This window comes from Magnolia sinica, chromosome 19, assembly GCF_029962835.1.
Source record: "Magnolia sinica isolate HGM2019 chromosome 19, MsV1, whole genome shotgun sequence".
NCBI lineage: Eukaryota > Viridiplantae > Streptophyta > Magnoliopsida > Magnoliales > Magnoliaceae > Magnolia > Magnolia sinica.
The window spans coordinates 56,022,756-56,040,568 of NC_080591.1; positions in this window are offsets into that span (position 1 = coordinate 56,022,756).

Here is a 17,813-nt window from a genome sequence, read left to right on the forward strand (position 1 = left end):
TTATAGAGAAATTCACTGAATGTGCTCATGTGTTCACTGATATTAGATCTCTCTGTCATCTTAAGATTATATAACTATTTCTTAAGATAAGATAATTGCCCTGGAATTTCTTGTTACGCCCCAGACTCGGTTACCAGACTCACTCCGGTACCGACAGCCTCCGTAGTACCCCATTCTTGGCTCCTAGTGTCCATATGCCAGATTTCGATCCTGGAATTCTATAAGGAGAATTTTTCAACTTACATTTAACTTGTAATAAGCATAACCATAAGTTTACCCAATTCACAAAGGCAACATCATCATCACATATCCACTAATATAAGCATTTGAATACAATGCTGAAAGGAAAATACATATGTCAAAATCAAAACTCCAGAAGTCAGCTACATGCTCCAAGCTTCACGCTGCTGCAACCTAACATCACCTGCACGCATCTATCATGCATAAGCTTATAAAAAGCTTAGATGGTGATGTAAGTGTGCGCACAAGGTAAGTGCGAGTGTTCAATACAATGCTATAATCATAAAATATCAAAAATACTGGTAAGATCATGAATCATACGATATCAGAGTAAGCAGAAATACTGACAAGTCTATGAGTCAAACAATATCAGAGTACGCAATACAGTTCAACTATGCGAATGAGGAGTTATAAAAAGTCAAATATCAGATGTCGAGGATGCAATGCAATATGCAATTCCTGATGAGTTTACAAATACCATCAGTTGTAACTAGACCATATAAATATAGAAACACAGTAACCCAAAATGTCATATGCCGCAGAAGTAATGCAATATGTGGTGCGAATGGAATGACCATGTTGGAGTGTGAAGTCGGGATGATAGTACGTAGTATTGTAGGCTATGGGGTCCATCACAAGCGACTTCTATCCAAACCAGTCCCATACCTAAATTTGGATAGTTAGACTCAATTTGGTAAACTCCTGATCTCAGGTTAGTTGCGCACCCCAACCAAAATCCTGGCCATTGCGAAGGTACACGTAACAAATAGTTACACACCACCAGCCCGAGTGGATACTGAATGAATGAATGAATGAGTATGTAACTCCTGCCTAATAAGTCTATATATCAGTACTGTTCATCTCTGGGATCATCACCAGGGTCTAGTAACTCTACATGCAAATCACTGCCCACTGATGCGCGACCATGCAAGTGGAAGAGACCTCACTATCCACCTAGCCAGTAGTCAGCCAATATCTACCCGGTACATCGATAGCGGACCCATTCACGAGCTGGTCAAACTCAGCCTAGTTATGTCCCCTACTCTCAGGCGGGTAAGGCCACACCCCTTTCCAACCGACTATGACACAGTGGGAGACGCAGCTTCCTGCTATTCGGCACTCGGGCGCTCATGTATCCACTCGGTCTAGACGTTGGGGCGTCTCTTGGCCTCGGAGGTTTAGGGACTTTCACCCACAGACATCCAAAGTGCCTAGATGCTCGAACCAAATATTTTGGTGTCTCATCTAGTCATCCACGACATGCTGTGGAGGTTACGGCCCTATGTCGCTAGGGCATATAGTAATCACTATCACATAATGCAAGATGCATAAGTCATGTAGTCCAATCATACATCAATCCTATGCATACCGTGCGTTCATGTGGATAACTCCACCTATCAAGGAGTCCCATAAATCATCGTATTATGACGTATGTAATGATTGTAGGTGCCATAGTTTATAGCCCTTTGTATTGTCAAATTTGTGGTGCCAAAGACACTGTTATGAAGCTTGCATCTGTGAAGAACAATGCTCTACTCAAGATCAACTTAGGTTGACAAGCACTGTTCACAAGTCAAGAATCTCAAGATGCTTTCAAGTTCTACCTCAAGATCTCAAGAAGCTTTCAAGTTTGAGCTCCATCAAGACTTCAAGCTTCACTACTTTCAAAGGTCACTTGTCTCCTATGTTCAATGTCCTTACTTCACTCCTGAGGTATGACTGACCTTAGGTTGACCTTTAGAGTAGGTCATTTTGGATACATAATTCATATGTTTTCTATAAGTGAGTTTTGGTCTGTTCTAAGACTAGTCTTGGACTTTGTTTGATTAGTCCTAGCAATGCCATGACTAAACATTTCCTGGATCAGTCGTAAGTTTGTTACAAAAATTGAAAATTTTCTGTTAGGCTTCGACTAGTCCTGGGGACTGTTCGACCAGTCGTAGGTACAGTGTCGACTGCATCTTCGACCTGTCGTAGAGCTACGACTCAATGTACAACGCTGAAATTCGACTTGCTTCGACTAGTCGTGTGAAACCTACGACCAGTCGTAGGAGACCCATGACCAGTCGTAGACCACCTACGACCAGTCGTAAAACTGCCAAATCTTATCGCGCCCGAATTTTTCAAATATCTGTTGGTTCTATGACCAGTCATAGAGGTCCTTAGACCAGTCGAAGGTGTGATTTGCTCACCTATAAATAGAGCACGAATCTCAGAATAAAACAAGAACTTCAAGCTAAATTAATTCGGTCTTCTGAGAGATAAGTCGGTGCTCCATTTAAGCTAAGTGTGCATATTTAATATTCTCTTTCTTTAGCTTTGTTAATTGATTTTGTTTCTTGCATTCCAATCTAATCTGAAAAGAGGAATTGTTGTTTTCCTTTTTCTGGAATCAAAATCAATTAGAGCTAGCCCTTTTGTTTTAATTTAAAATCTATTAGAACCTAGAACCATTATAAAGTGAGTATTGGACATTGAACTTTGACATTCAAATCTCTACTCCGACTTGGTTCTTCTGGGCTGCTACAACGAAGGAGAAAATCGGGTATTTTACAATTTGTGTAATTTACTTTGTTTGGTTTTATTTAAGATTAAGCCAGAAAAATCTTAAAGTTGTTGGTTATCTGAGGAGAGCCAGAAAACTCAGAAGTGAGGGTTTTTGAATTGTGTAAGCCCTTTGAAAAAGACACAATTGTGAAGGTTTTGGGTGAACCTGTGAAAACCTATTTGATAGTGAACGCTAATATCCCCTGTGTGAGGATATTAGGAGTGGAGTAGCATTCTGTGTGGCTATTGTTTAACAGTTGGTGAACACACAGGCGAACCACTATAATTCTTTGTGTTGTGGATGTGTGATTTATATTTCCTATCTTTTATAATTCAGAATTGTGGAATGTATGTGTGAATGTGAATGTTGTAAATTTTACATTTCAAGCTCAGTGGGGAATGTTGTAATAATTTAGAGTTACATTTCAGCATTATCTTTTTGGCTATCTATTTATTACGTTGAGCTTCTGTTTCTCTATCTGTTCTAGAAATAAGGTTGTCCTACCATAAACTTTAGTTTTTGGTGTAAGGTTGTCCTTAGAACAATTTGTGTTTCTATTTCTCTATTTTAGGTTGCTTTCCATTCTTAATGGTGAATAGTGCTATCTATTCTTTGTTTCATATTCCACTTGTATTTATTTTTAATTTGGCATAGTCCTATTCACCCCCTCTAGGACATATAGCTTGGCCATTTCAATGGTTAATCATATCCCATAACAAACATGCAGATGATGCGTATGGGCATGTATCATAATGCTATATTGTCACATACTCGTAATCGGTATCAATAACCGACATCAACAATCGGCCTCGACAATGTGGATATTTAACTAACATTGCCCCCAAGGAATGGCCCACATAGAGCCTAACATATAGTGGACCCATGGCCTCACATAAGGACTTAATATATAACACCATGGGCCTCACTTAAGGACTTAATACACATCATGATGGGCCTCTCACATGGACATAATATACATCACAATGGACTCTATCGCCTGGCCCTCAAATGCATCACAATGGGCCTCATCACATAGGTCTCATATACATCACATTGGCCTTAAACAAGGGGTGAATACACATCATAATGAGCCTCAAATACGGGCTGCATATAAATCACACAGGCTGAATACACATCACAATTGGCCTCAACTATGGGTCGCATATACATCATATAGGTCTCGACAATTGGCTTCGACAATCGAAATCGGCCTCAATAATCAGAATCGAAATCGGCCTTGGAATAGGCCTATACAATCAGCCTCGACAAATCGAAATCGGCCTATACAATCGGCCTCAACGAATCAGAATCAGCCTCGATACTTGGGTACGACAATCAGGATTGATAATCAAATCGGCAAATCGATCACGTCAATCGGAATCGGTAATTGGCCACGATAATCAGAATCGACCTCGACAATCGGAATCGGCCTCGATACTCGGCCTCGACAATCAGAATTGGCCTCGACAAATTGGAATCGGCCTCGATATTCGGCCTCGACAATCGAAATCGGCCTATACAATCGGCCTCGACAAATCGAAATCGGCCTCGATACTCGGTCTCGACAATTGGAATCAGAATCGGCCTCAATAATTGGCCTCGACAATCGGAATCGGCTTCGATACTTGGCCTCGACAATCGGAATCGGCTTATACAATCGGCCTCGACAAATTAGAATCGGCCTCGATACTTGACCTCGACAATCGGAATCGGCCTATACAATCGGCTTCGACAAATCAAAATCGGCCTCGATGCTCGGCCTCGACAATCAGAATCGTCCTCGATACTCAGCCTCGACAATCGGAATCGACCTATACAATCGGCCTCGGCAAATCGGAATTGGCCTTGATACTCGGCCTTGATAATCGGAATCGGCCTATACAATCGGCCTCGGTAATTGGAACCGGCCTCGATACTTGGCGTCGATAATCAGAATCGACCTCAATACTCGGCCTCGATACTCGGCCTCGACAATCAGAATCAGCCTCAATACTTGGCCTCGACAATCTGAATCGGTGTATATAATCGGCTTCGAGAAATCGAAATCGGCGTCAATACTCGGCTTCGACAATCGAAATCGGCCTCGATAGTATGCCTTGACAAATCGAAATCGGCCTATATACATTGCAATGGGCCTTACCAAATGGGCCGAAAATACATCACAATGGGCCACGACGTATGGACCGTAAATACATAACAGGTGGGCCTCAAATGTCCAACAGGTGGGCCTCAAATATACATCAAGGTGGGCCTCAAATAGCCAACAGGTGGCCTCAAATATACATCACAGGTGGATTTCAAATATACAACAGGTGGGCCTCAAATGTACATAACAAGTGGGCCTCAAATATACATCACAGGTGGGCCTCAATTATACATCACAAGTGGGCCTCAAATATATCTAGGTGGACCATAAAAAAATATCATATTGGGCCTCAACAAAGGCCACAAATACATAACAGGTAGGCCCTCAAATACATCACGTGGGCCATATAAACATCAAGTGGGCCGCGCTAATGGGCCGTACATATACAACATGTCGAGCCTCATGGACGAGCTATAAATTCATCGAGGTGGGCCTCATGGATGGGCCATAAATACATTAAGGCGGGCCTTATGGACGATCACAAATATATTAAGGTGGGCCTCATCACATGGACCGCACCAATATCATTTCAATAGTTGTAGGTATCGCACATTATCATTCTATGGGGCACATGGCCCACTAATGATATTCAGCACTGTCCAAACATTGTCTATGTAAATCAGCACCGTCCAAATATTGTCCAGCACCATCCAACACTATCTAGATGGTGTGGATGAAATGAATACATCAAGGTGGTGTCCACAGTTCAGATGGGACCCACAGAACTTGCTGACAGCAATACATCTGCTATATAGCTAATGTAAGGTACACTAGCCAGTCAGCTTCCATCCCAAGGTGGGTCCACACGTGTGGCCCACCAGTCCAGGTGAATGGATGGATGGAGTGGATTACACATACATCACAGTGTGCTGCACTTACCACCATCCAAATACGAACGATGTGGATATAAGATACTTACTCAAGGTGGGTCCCACATGGGGTCCACCAGACATATATATAGTATATATAATATAATATAATATAATATTATTACTTTATTATACTATCTTTTTTTTTTGAAAAAGGGTTCCAACGTCCAGACCTAGACGCTGGACAGATGGACAGCTTTGATAATCACATGCATGTGGTGTCCACACGTACGTGGGTCCCACAACAGGGATAAAACACAATATTACGGGTGGGTCCCACCGTCCCACCCTAATGGACGGTGGGGCCCACCATAATACATCATATATATTATAATATGTATATATATATCAATTATTATATATATATATATATATTTTTAAGACTTTTCGCACCAGACGTTGGGCGTTTGGATGGACGGTAGATGTAACAAATGCATCGTGGTGGGGTCCACACACGTGGCAACCAGGTATAACAAATGCATCGTGGTAGGGTCTACACACATGGCCACCTCACATGGCGTGGGTAAAACACAGGAATCATGGTGGGGTCCGTATAGATGGACGGTAGGTATATAACACATACCGCATGATGGGACGCACATAACTTGTTGTGTGAGATAGTAGCTTCTGCATGCAGCAGATGGATGGTTTGGATCTCACACTTAAATAATATGGGCCCCATGGCTGCATCACACGGCCTAAAGGCCTGGACGGTGTGGATTTCACACATACATCGTGTGAGGGTCCACAAATCAAGCTAATGTTTGTGATTCCCTTCACTTAGGGCCTGCCGAAATCCAGCAACAAGTGGGCCTCATGATTGAACGATCTGGTTCAGGTAGGCTACACACATATCATCTTCAAGATTAAAATAAAAAGGCATAAAGAGGGAGAGATAGATAGAGAAAACGAGAGAGAAATCGGTGAAGGGGAGGGACCCTGCCACTATGGGCCCTCCCCATACAATGTGCACATCAAGTGGGTCCCAAATCATGTGGACCTTACATCAAAATCAAATAAAATGAACACCCACCTTTGATCTTCTTGGACTCATTCCATCAACGCAACCTAGAGCTCTAAGGGAACGATTCTAACGGTTTAGATGGACTTTGGATGGTGGGGATGGGAGGTAGGAAGGTGGGCCACACTAGCTCTCTAATGGGAAGCTTGAGAAGCTTGGACATTGGGGCATGGATTGCTTGGAGAATGAGAGAGAGAATGAGATAGAGAGGAGCGATAGGAGAGTAATGATGGGAGAGAGGGATGGTGAGTGAGTGATGGGTGATGGGAAGAGTTGACTTTAGGGATGGGTAGTTGTACTTGGAGATGGGTGAGTGATAGGGTGTGATGTGTACTTGATTAATGGATTGAGGTGATGTGTCGTAGAGATTCCCTCAGTATTTACAGTGCGCGGTGTTTTCCTTGAACTGAATGCAAGCCATCATCTCCTAGCTTGGGTATTGCCTCGGCGCATAATACGCGGCGTTAGAACCGCGGCGACGGCGCGGTTATAAGGGTACAAGTCTCGAGTCGAGTTGACTCTGGAATACGGGATACGTCTTGGGGTCACGCACAGCTGCCGATAAAAGATTGCGAGTCACCGAAATTCGACCAGGAGGACCGCGGAAGCCTACGGAATGGTATGGGCTAGGATACGTATCTTACATTTCTTCATATACAAACTGTCCAATTTTGTCCATACCCCTACAACTATCTTTTGATCTAGGAAATTGTCCGCTAAACATAATTTTATTGAGGTTGTAACCCTGTTACACCCCAAACCCAAAAATCGGGCTCACAAAATTCCCGATCGCCGAATCCGGTGCCGATAGCCTCCGTAGTACCCCATTCTCAGCTTCCAGCGCCCATACACCAGGTTCTGATCCGGGATCCTACAAGGAGGATTTTTCCAACGTACATTTATCTCGTAAGAAGCATAACCACAAGTTTACCCAAATACAAAGGCAACATCATCATCACATATCCACTAATATAAACATTTGAATACAATGCTCAAAGGAAAATACATATATCGAAAATTAAAGCTCCAGAAGACTGCTGCACGCTCCATGCTCAAAGCTACTGCAACCTAACATCACCTGCACGCATCTTCATGCATAAGCTTATAGAAAGCTTAGAGGGTGGTGAAAGGGTGTGCACAAGATAAGTGTCAAGCACGTAAATATCAGAGTAAGCGGAAATACTAGTAAGTCTATAAAAATATTATCAACCTCATCCAGGATGTGCGATGAAAAGACATAGCAAGCCAATGTCATATACTGAGAAAGTAATATAAATCGGCTATGTAATGCGGAAACATAATATACCAGATATCAAATATCAATGATGCATTATAATATGCAATTCGGAAGAACTACGAATACCATCAGCCTCATCTATGTCATATAAATGTAGAAACATAGTAACCCAAAATGTCATATGCCACGGATGTAATGCAATATGCTGGTGTGAATGAAATGATATGGCTAGAACGTGAAGTCGGGATGATAATACGTAGTATCGAAGGCTACGGGGCCCATCACAAGGGACTTCTATCTAAACCAGTCATATACCTAACTTTAGATAGTCGGACTCAATGTGGTAAACTCTTGATCTCAAGTTAGTCGTGCGCCCCAACCGAAATCTTGGCCATTGCGAAGGTACACGTAACAAATAGTTGCGCACCATCAGCCCAAGTAGATAGTGAATGAATGAATGAATGAGTATGCAACTCTTGCTCAATAAGTCCACATATTAACACCTACATCTCTCTGGGATCATCACCGGGTCTAGTATACTTCGTGACAGGTTGTCACCCGTTGTGCGCCGTAACCCAGCAAGTGGAAAGACCTCACTACCCGCCTACTAGAAGTATACCAATGCCTACTGTGCTCATCGATATAGACCCATTTAGGAGCTATTTTTTTGCCCCCTTACTTGGGTGGATAAGGCCACACCCCCTCCTAACCGACCACGACATAGTAGGAGACGCGGCCTACTGGTATTCGGCACTCGGGCGCTTATGTATCCACTCAGTCTAAACGTTGGGGGGTCTCTTGGCCTCGGAGGTTTGGGCACTTTCACTCACGGACATCCAAAGTGCTCAGATGCTCGAACCCAAATTTTTCGGTGTCTATCTAACCATCCATGACATGCCTGTGGAGGTTACAGCCTTGATGTCACTAGGGTGTACAGTAATAACAATCACACAATATAAGATGCATGAGTCATGTAGTCTAATCATGCATCAATCCTGCGCATACCGTGTGCTCATGTGGGATAACTCCGCCTATCAAGGAGTCTCATAAACCACTTGCACTATGGCACATGCAATGGTCAATCATATCTCATAACAAACATGCAGATGATGCGTATAGACAGTTCATGATGCTATGCTGTCACATACTCATAATCGGTATCGACAATCAGTACCGATAATCGGCATCGACAATCGGCCTCGGCAATCGGAATCGGCCTCGATAATCAGAATCGGCCTCGATAATCGGAATCGGCCTCGACAATCGGAATCAGCCTTGACAATCAGAATCGGCCTCAGCAATCGGCCTCGAGAATCGGCCTTCACAATCGAAATCGGCCTCGACAATCGAAATCAGCCTCGATAATCAGAATCGGCCTCGATAATCGGAATCGGCCTCGATAATTAGCCTCGGCCTCGATAATCGGAATCTGCCTTGACAATCGGAATTGGCTAGAATGGGCCTAAGGGAAGGTTGTAATGTGGACATTCAACCATCATTGCCCATTAATGTGGACATTTAACCAACATTGCTCCCAAGGAGTGGCCCTCATAGGGCCAAACATATAGTAGGCCCATGGCCTCACATAAGGGCCTAATATACATCACCATGGGCCTCACTCCAGGGCATAATACACATCACAATGGGCCGCATCAAATGGTCCTAATACACGTCACGGTGGGCCGCATCACATGGGCTTAATACGCATCATGATGGGCCACATCACATGGACCTCGAATACATCACAATGGGTCACATCCATGGATTTAAAATACATTACAATGGGCCTTATACCTAGGCCTCAAATACATTACAATGGGCTATGCCCCATGGGCCTCTAGCACATCACAATGGGCCGCATTACGTTATAATGGTTCTCAAACATGGGCCTCAAATTCATGGCCACAATGTGCCTTACATACACAAAGTGGGCCCTGCACATACAACAGGTGGGCCCAACGGATGGATGGCATGGTTATAAAATACATATATCAGCTTGGGGTCCACTGCATAGACGGCAGGGATCAAACTCATGCGTCATGGGGGTCCACGTCCAGAATCTGGACAGCGTGGATAGAACAATCACGTCACACTAGATCCCACCATCCATACAGCTGGATGGTGAGGAATAAACACATCTAAATCATGTGGGTCCCATCAGATGGACGGCGTAGCTAAAACACATATATCATGGTGGGGTGTTATATGGACGGTGGTGATAAAACACTTACATCAGGGCCCCACGTCCACGTGTGGATGGAGTGGATACAACACCTGCATCAAGGTGGGCCCCATCCCCACACGTGCAACACATGTGGGGTGGGTCCCACACTAGAAATGGATGGACGAACCCATGCATCATATATACGCTCCACCGTCCAGACCCCTGGACGTTGGATGGCATGGATTGAAACAATACACATCAGTGGGTCCACACGTGTGGGACCCACCAGCTTCTCATAAAGCTAATATTTCTATTTTCTCTTTCGTCCAGGCATGCTGGACACTACTGACGGATGGCCTGGATGAAACATATCATCAAGGTGGCCCCATATAGATGGTCTGGATGATCACATCATCCAGGTGGCCCCGTGATCTGGCAAAATGGACGGACATTGCATGCATCATGGTGGGTCCCAGTTGGACGAACGGCGTGGGTTAAAACCCATACATCATGGTGAAATCTCACCAGATGGACGATAGGATATAACACATACATCAGTGGTGGGGCCCTACACAGCACCATCCAAACTGTCCAACGCCGTCCAAACTGTCTGGACAGTGTGGATGAAACAAATACATCATGTTGTGGCCTTCACAGCATCGTCTAAATTGTCCAGCGCCATCTAAACTGTCTGGACAGTGTGGAATATCACATATATCATGGTGGAGACCCACCGTCCCAACCAGGAATGGTGTGAATCTAGTGGGCCACGCCCATCACCAAAAGAAAAGGGGAAAGAGAGAGAGGGAGAGAGATCGGTGGGGAGGGGAGGGACCCCGCCACTATGGACCCTCCCTATACAATGCATACATCATGATGGGTCCCACAATAAGTGGTCCCTAAAAGAAAATGAAATCCAACGGTCGATCACCCACTGTTCTTGCTTCTTCTAGACTCCTTAGACCATTTAGCTCCAAAGCTCCAACATTGATGGAGGAAGATGAGGATTGGTGGAGATGAGAGGTAGGAAGGTGGGCCACACTAGCTTGTCCACGGAAGCCATGGACGTTGGGTGCTTGGATTGCTTGGAAGAATGTGAGAGAGAGTGGTTGTAAGAGAGAGAGAGGGATGGGTGAGTGATGGGGTGTGATGGGTGAGAGATGGGTGATGGGTGATGGATGTATACTTGGTTGTAAGAGAGAGAGAGAGAGATTTGACTTTGGGGAGGGTGGTTGTACTTGGGGATGGGTGTTGTACTTGACTTGTGAAATGATGGATTGATGTGATGTGTCATAGAGATTCCCTCGATATTAGCAACGCGCGGCGTTTTTCTCGAACTGAACGCTGGCCTACATCTCCTAACCCAGGTATCACCTCGGCGGGTAATATGCGGCGTCGGAACCGCAGTAACAGCACGGTTGTAAGGGTTCAAGTCTCGGGTCGAGCCGACTCTGGAATACGGGACACGACTCAAGATTACGCACAAACACCGATAACAGATGTGGGTCACCGGAATTCGACCGGGAGGACCACGGAGGCATATGGAATGGTACGAGCTAGGATACACGTCTCACAATTATACTACCTTCCTCTAGCACTTATCAGATAAAATGATGACGCACATTAATTTGTTTAGTTTTAGAATGGAAAACTGAGTTCTTTACCAAATTCATAGACACGATTTCCACACCCTAATCCTCAATTGCAAATCCTTTTAGGGAATTAAAATTGAAATACAAAATAAATCTCGTAATTCCGCAAACCTCCGAAAGTCGGTTGATGAGAGCTTCAATCATATCGAGTGCCATCAACACTTGGCTATATAATCAAAGCCACTTTCGATCATATTGATTTGGACTTAGAAACTGTCCAGCGAGTAAAGGCCAAAAATTAAGATATTTTTCAATGGAATCGAGTGGTCTGTCGATGCCAACGACAGATCTAGTTACAAATAAATTTAAGACACACAACAATCCATCCATACCTGCCCCACCAATTGGCCACTTATAATGTAAGAATGATTCTCTACATTACTACAATATTTCCTCTTCCTCTTAGTCAAGGATGTGGATTGCCCACTCACACTGCTACTCCCATCATGCTATCCATTCATTTTTCTAGCTCATTTTAAAGCATGAGATAAAAAAAATGAAGCAGATACAAATCTTAGTGGACCATGCAGTAGGAAACAGTAGTAATTAAACACCCATTAATTTAAAAAATCCTATGAGCACTAAAGTTTTGGATTAAGCTAATATTTGCCTTTTCACTTCATTTTAGTTGGTGAGACTTTATAAATAGGTTGGTAGATAAAAATTAAAGTGGACTTAGAAAGTTTTAATGGTGCTTATTCAATCACCATCAATTTTTCTAATTTTTTTGTTGTGTGTGTGTGTGGTGTGATTTACTTGAGATTTGGAACTACCTCATTTTTGGACTCATGCCATAAAAAGAGCTGGACAGCTCGATAAAACACATACTACATGATGAGGCCAACAGAGCACCGTGTCACCACTCCCAGGCAATCTGCATCCCATAGACAACATAGATGAAGAATGATGAATGTAATACATGCACTAAAATACCAACATGGAATATAAAATAAAGATCTAAACTGTCCATGACATGTCCCATATAAAAATATAAGGACAGGCTGAAGCACGTATTATCACGCTGTCCTTAAAGCGTTATTTGCCTCTTCCCAATCAGATTGAGAATGCTGATAGGTTCCAGGCAAACATCTTTTAGGATACGACGAACTTTGGTGTGGATTTGCGTTTAACAAATACAAAGAGCCACGAATGGAACTCTGTACACAATTTTCTAACAGATAAAGAAAAAGAAAAAAAATCCTAGATTCAGAAAGAGATTAAGAAAAATTTAGATCAATGTATTGGTCTGTTTCTTGAGGTCTCGTGGCTAAGGTTCATATGAACCTTGCTGACTGCTTGGAGTACACTTGTTGCTTTTTTCTCTAGTTCATGAGTATGGTTCGAGTGTTGGTAATGGTCTGTTGAACCATCCAAACACTTGTTTATATAGGCTAGGGTGGCTAACTTTTAGTCCAAGGCCATTAACTAATAATGTGACCGTTTTCTAGCTATTGGTGAGAAACTAGTCGTTATTGGCAGTTTCTGACCGTTGTGCATGTAGAATAATTATTGTTGCATGCTAGCCGTTTAGACTTACTGGCTAGCTATTTTATAGCTATTAGGCTAGCCACATGTAACATTTTATTCATGGTTTGAAATTATATTGAGGAGTTGCTGTTCATAACCCCCAGTGTAGAGTCGCGATGTAGAAATAATCTTGGTGAGACCGAGGTCGAATCCACAGGGACTAATTCGTGTGTATTCTGAAAGCAACTAGAAGTAGAACTAGAAGAAGATGCAAATCTAAATTTGGAATTAAAGGGAGTAATTGTGAAAGATTTAATTAAAAACTTAAGAATTCAAAGGTGAGAACCAGGGTTTTCAAGGATCCACTTATAACAATCAGGGAGATCTATTACTTGATTCAAGACCACAATTGGAATCGGGGTCCTATCTTATCCAGTTGAAAGATATAACAATTAAGATCAAATTTGAACTTTCATTGATCTAATTCTCAACGGATGAGAGTTGTGAGAATTGGAGGTGATTCCATCACTGTGAGACCCGACCCGAGTTTGCATGTGTACATGTGTGTGTGTGAGTATGTAACATAGGAGAATTGTGAAGATTAAAAGGGATTCCATCATCCAACCATGCCTAAGGGATAATGATGAACAAAAGGATTTCCTAATTTCACAATCTCAAAGCATGAAAAGACAATACTCAAAGCTATTGCAGATCTATTGTAATTTGAGTCACAACAAACCATTAAAAACTGAAAGTATTCCTTGAATATCAAACTAAAATCAAAGAGAGTTTAATATAAACATGAATCAAAGTAATAGAAACATCCCATCATGCTAAAAGTTTCACCTCTTAGCCGTAGCTAAGAGGTTTAGCCAACCATAGACATGATTGGATCTAAAACCCCAAAAGAAAGCATGAAAAACTAAGAAAGAGAGAAGAAAAATGCTTGGCAACACTCTCCACCCTTGTGCTTCGCTCCTTCAAACCCTAGATTGATGCTCAGGGATGTCCTGGGGACTCCTATTTATAGTTATGCAACAACTCTTTTCACACCGGCTTGAAAAAATTCAAAAATTGCCTCAAATTTACGCACTCCACGTAATTCCGTGCAACTCTGCGTAAGTGGTGACTTTTATACATGCTTTTTCTGTGCTCCGTAATTTCGTCCGGACTGCGTAATCTTCTATGTCATCGAACCTACCTTCGATGTCATCGAAGAGGCCTTTGATGTCATCAAACATTGTCTAAGGAAAAGATAATGCGTCCAAAACAGTTCAGAGAGTTAATTCAATTTCTTCAATAAATTCAATGTCATCGAAGAGGCTTCGATATCATTGAGGAAGCCTTCGAGTAATCGAACATGGTGCCTAATATGTCCAACGAATTTTACCAAAAATCCATAGAAAATTCGATGTCATTAAACTGACTTTGATGTCATCGAGCAAGGCTTCGAGTCGTGGAATAGGCCATCGAGTCATCGAAAGATGTCTTCAATTTGGCTAGCAACCAACTCGGTTTACATTCATAAATTCGATGTCATTGACCCGTGTTCGATGTCACCGAATGGTAACTTCGATGTCATCGAATGGTGATCAATGACTCTGTCAATGTAAATTCTGCATTTGTTCTTTCGACTTCTTTCCTTCTCCACTTGGTTTTCTTAAGTCTTCGGACCTTGAAATCTTCAATCTTTGTCTCCTAAGATCCATTCTTTGCCTTGGTGATCTTTGAACATTAAATCCATGCTTTTGGCACCTTTTCCAATCCAAGCTCTTAAATTCACCTTGCAACACAAACATGAGTACAATAGGACATTAAGCAGTATCATGTTCATAAAACTAAGATATAAATGGGGGATAATATGCAATATTTGACCCTCAAAATTGACCTAAAACCTTTGCCCATTGATCTTAAATATATCTACTTAGGTCAAGATGAGACATACCTGGTGGCGATTTCTTCCCACCTTAAGAAAGAACAAGAAAGTATGCTCATTTCTAATCTCATTGAGCATAAAGGAGCCCTTGGATGATTGATTGCAGATCTCATAACCCCAAGTGTAGGGCCGCGATGCAATAATAATCTCAATAAGAACGAGGTCGATCCATAGGGACGAATCTCGTATATATTCTGAAAGCAACTAGAAGTACAACTAAAACTAGAAAAAGATATGAATCTAAATCTGGAATTAAAGGGAGTAATTGTGAAGTGTGTAATTCGAAACTTAAGAATTCAAAGGTAGGAACTAGGGTGCCAAGGATCCACTTGTAGTGATCAGGGAGCCCTCTTACTTGATTCAAGTAACACAATTAAAATTAGAGTCTTATCTTATCCAATTGGAAGATATATCAATAAAACCAAATCTGAACTTTCATTGACCTAATTCTCAATGAAAGAGAACTATGATAATTGGCAGGGATTCCATCACCAAACCATGCCCAGGAGAATGGCAAATAATAGGATTTACCAATCTCAAAATGTCAAAGCAGAAAAATTGTAAAGATTATGAAGGATGCTATCATCCTACCATGTCCAAGGGGCGATGAACAGCAGAACTTACTAATTTCACAATCTCAAATCAGGAAAAGAAAATACTCAAAGCTATTGCAAATTTATTATAATTTGAGTTACAATAAATCATTAAGAATTGAAAGTATTTCTTAAATATCAAATTAGAATCCATGTAGTTCAACATAAACATGAATCAAAGTAATAAAAATATCCGATCCTGCTACAAGCGTCACCTTTGAGCCCTAGTTAAGAGGTTGAGCCAATCATAGACATGATGGGACCAAAGTCTCTTAAGAAAAATATGAAAACAACTAAGGAAGAAGAAGAAAAAATCTTGGCGATGACTTCTCCACCCTTTTTCTCCACTCCTTAAACCCTAGAAGATGCCTAAGAACATCCTAGGGAGTCCTATTTATAGTTGTGGAACTCCAACTTTCGCACTTAGTTGGAAAACTTTAGAAACCGCCTCAAATTTACACAGTTTGCTAAAATAGACTTCACTCGGCGTAGTTATCCAAAATAGGCTTCACTCGCACCATAGTTTTAGAATATGCTTTTTCAGGACGATTTTAAGATTCCTTTTCTTCACTTCAAATATTTGATTCGCTTCATTCCTCACTTGATTTTCTTATATATTTGGCATGTGAATTCTTCAATCTTGGTTTCCTAAGATCCATCCCTTGCTTTGGTGATTCTTGAACATCAAATCCAAGCTTTTAGCACCCTTTTCAATCCAAGCTCTCAAATTCACAATATGAGTAAAATAGAATATTAAGCATTATCATGTTCATAAAACCAAGATATAAATCTGGGATAATATGCAATATTTGACCCTTAACACCACGCCATCGCACCGAGCCCGTGCTCGTGCCCGAGCACGTGCTCAGGTGTTCCAGTGCTTCACACAGGAACACGCAAGCCCCGATACTCTACGGATCAACCGAAGAAATATAATGGTACTCCATACCTCACATATAAACATTATTTTTTCTTATGTCCTTTTCGATATGAGACTATTCCCAAAACTGCCAAATTTTTTCAAAAAACACTTATATATATATATATATATATATATATATATATATATATATATATATATAATATTTTTAATCAATCTTTTTAACAACAATAGATATAAAATAAATATCCAAACTATCCACAATATGTCCCCTGTAGCTATGGCTGAGTGGTAGGCATACTTCTAAGGCTAGGCAAGCTCCTATGGGCGGCAATCATGGCTTTGTTAATCATTAGGCATTTATCCTCTTCACTGACATGTCGGAAAATTTTTAGGTATCTTTGTCTCGTGTCTTAGACGATTTGATTAAGGAATTCTAAATGTATGTTTCATGCATGTTCCCCTCTTTATTTGATAAGTTTAAGTTTGTGAGTTCAAAATATCTGAAAAAAAGGACTTATCAACTTAGCTCATTTTTATACTTTCATTTGCCCTTGGTATTATTTTTTTCTTTCTAATCTAGCTATCATGCTCTTAATAAGCATATTTATCACACAACTATGTCATTATATCATGATTTCCTTCAATTCATGTGTTGTTCAGATTTTGTAGATTAGATGAAAGGTTGGCGGTGGACTTAAGTTCAAGTATCTTCTTCTTGTGCAGTAGCATCCAATTGTCACAATGAAGAGTCTTTGCCTTTTTTTGCTCATTGATGACATATTATTACTAATATGTTCTATTTCTAATTGAGTCAGCAAGTTTATTATCATTTTCTTATTTTAACGTGAGAAGTGGATGTAAGCTTAATTTTTGGGCATGACTCCATGGCTCATTCGTAGGTAGGCTTTATTTCAACACTAATACTAGGGATTGAGCGTTCGTGTGGTGTGAGTGGGTGTGTAGGGTGTGGGTGTAAATAAAAAGAAATTAAAAGAAAAAGAAGAAGATCTTTTTAAGGTCATTCTTTAACGGTCCTTTCTATTACCATACTACTAAT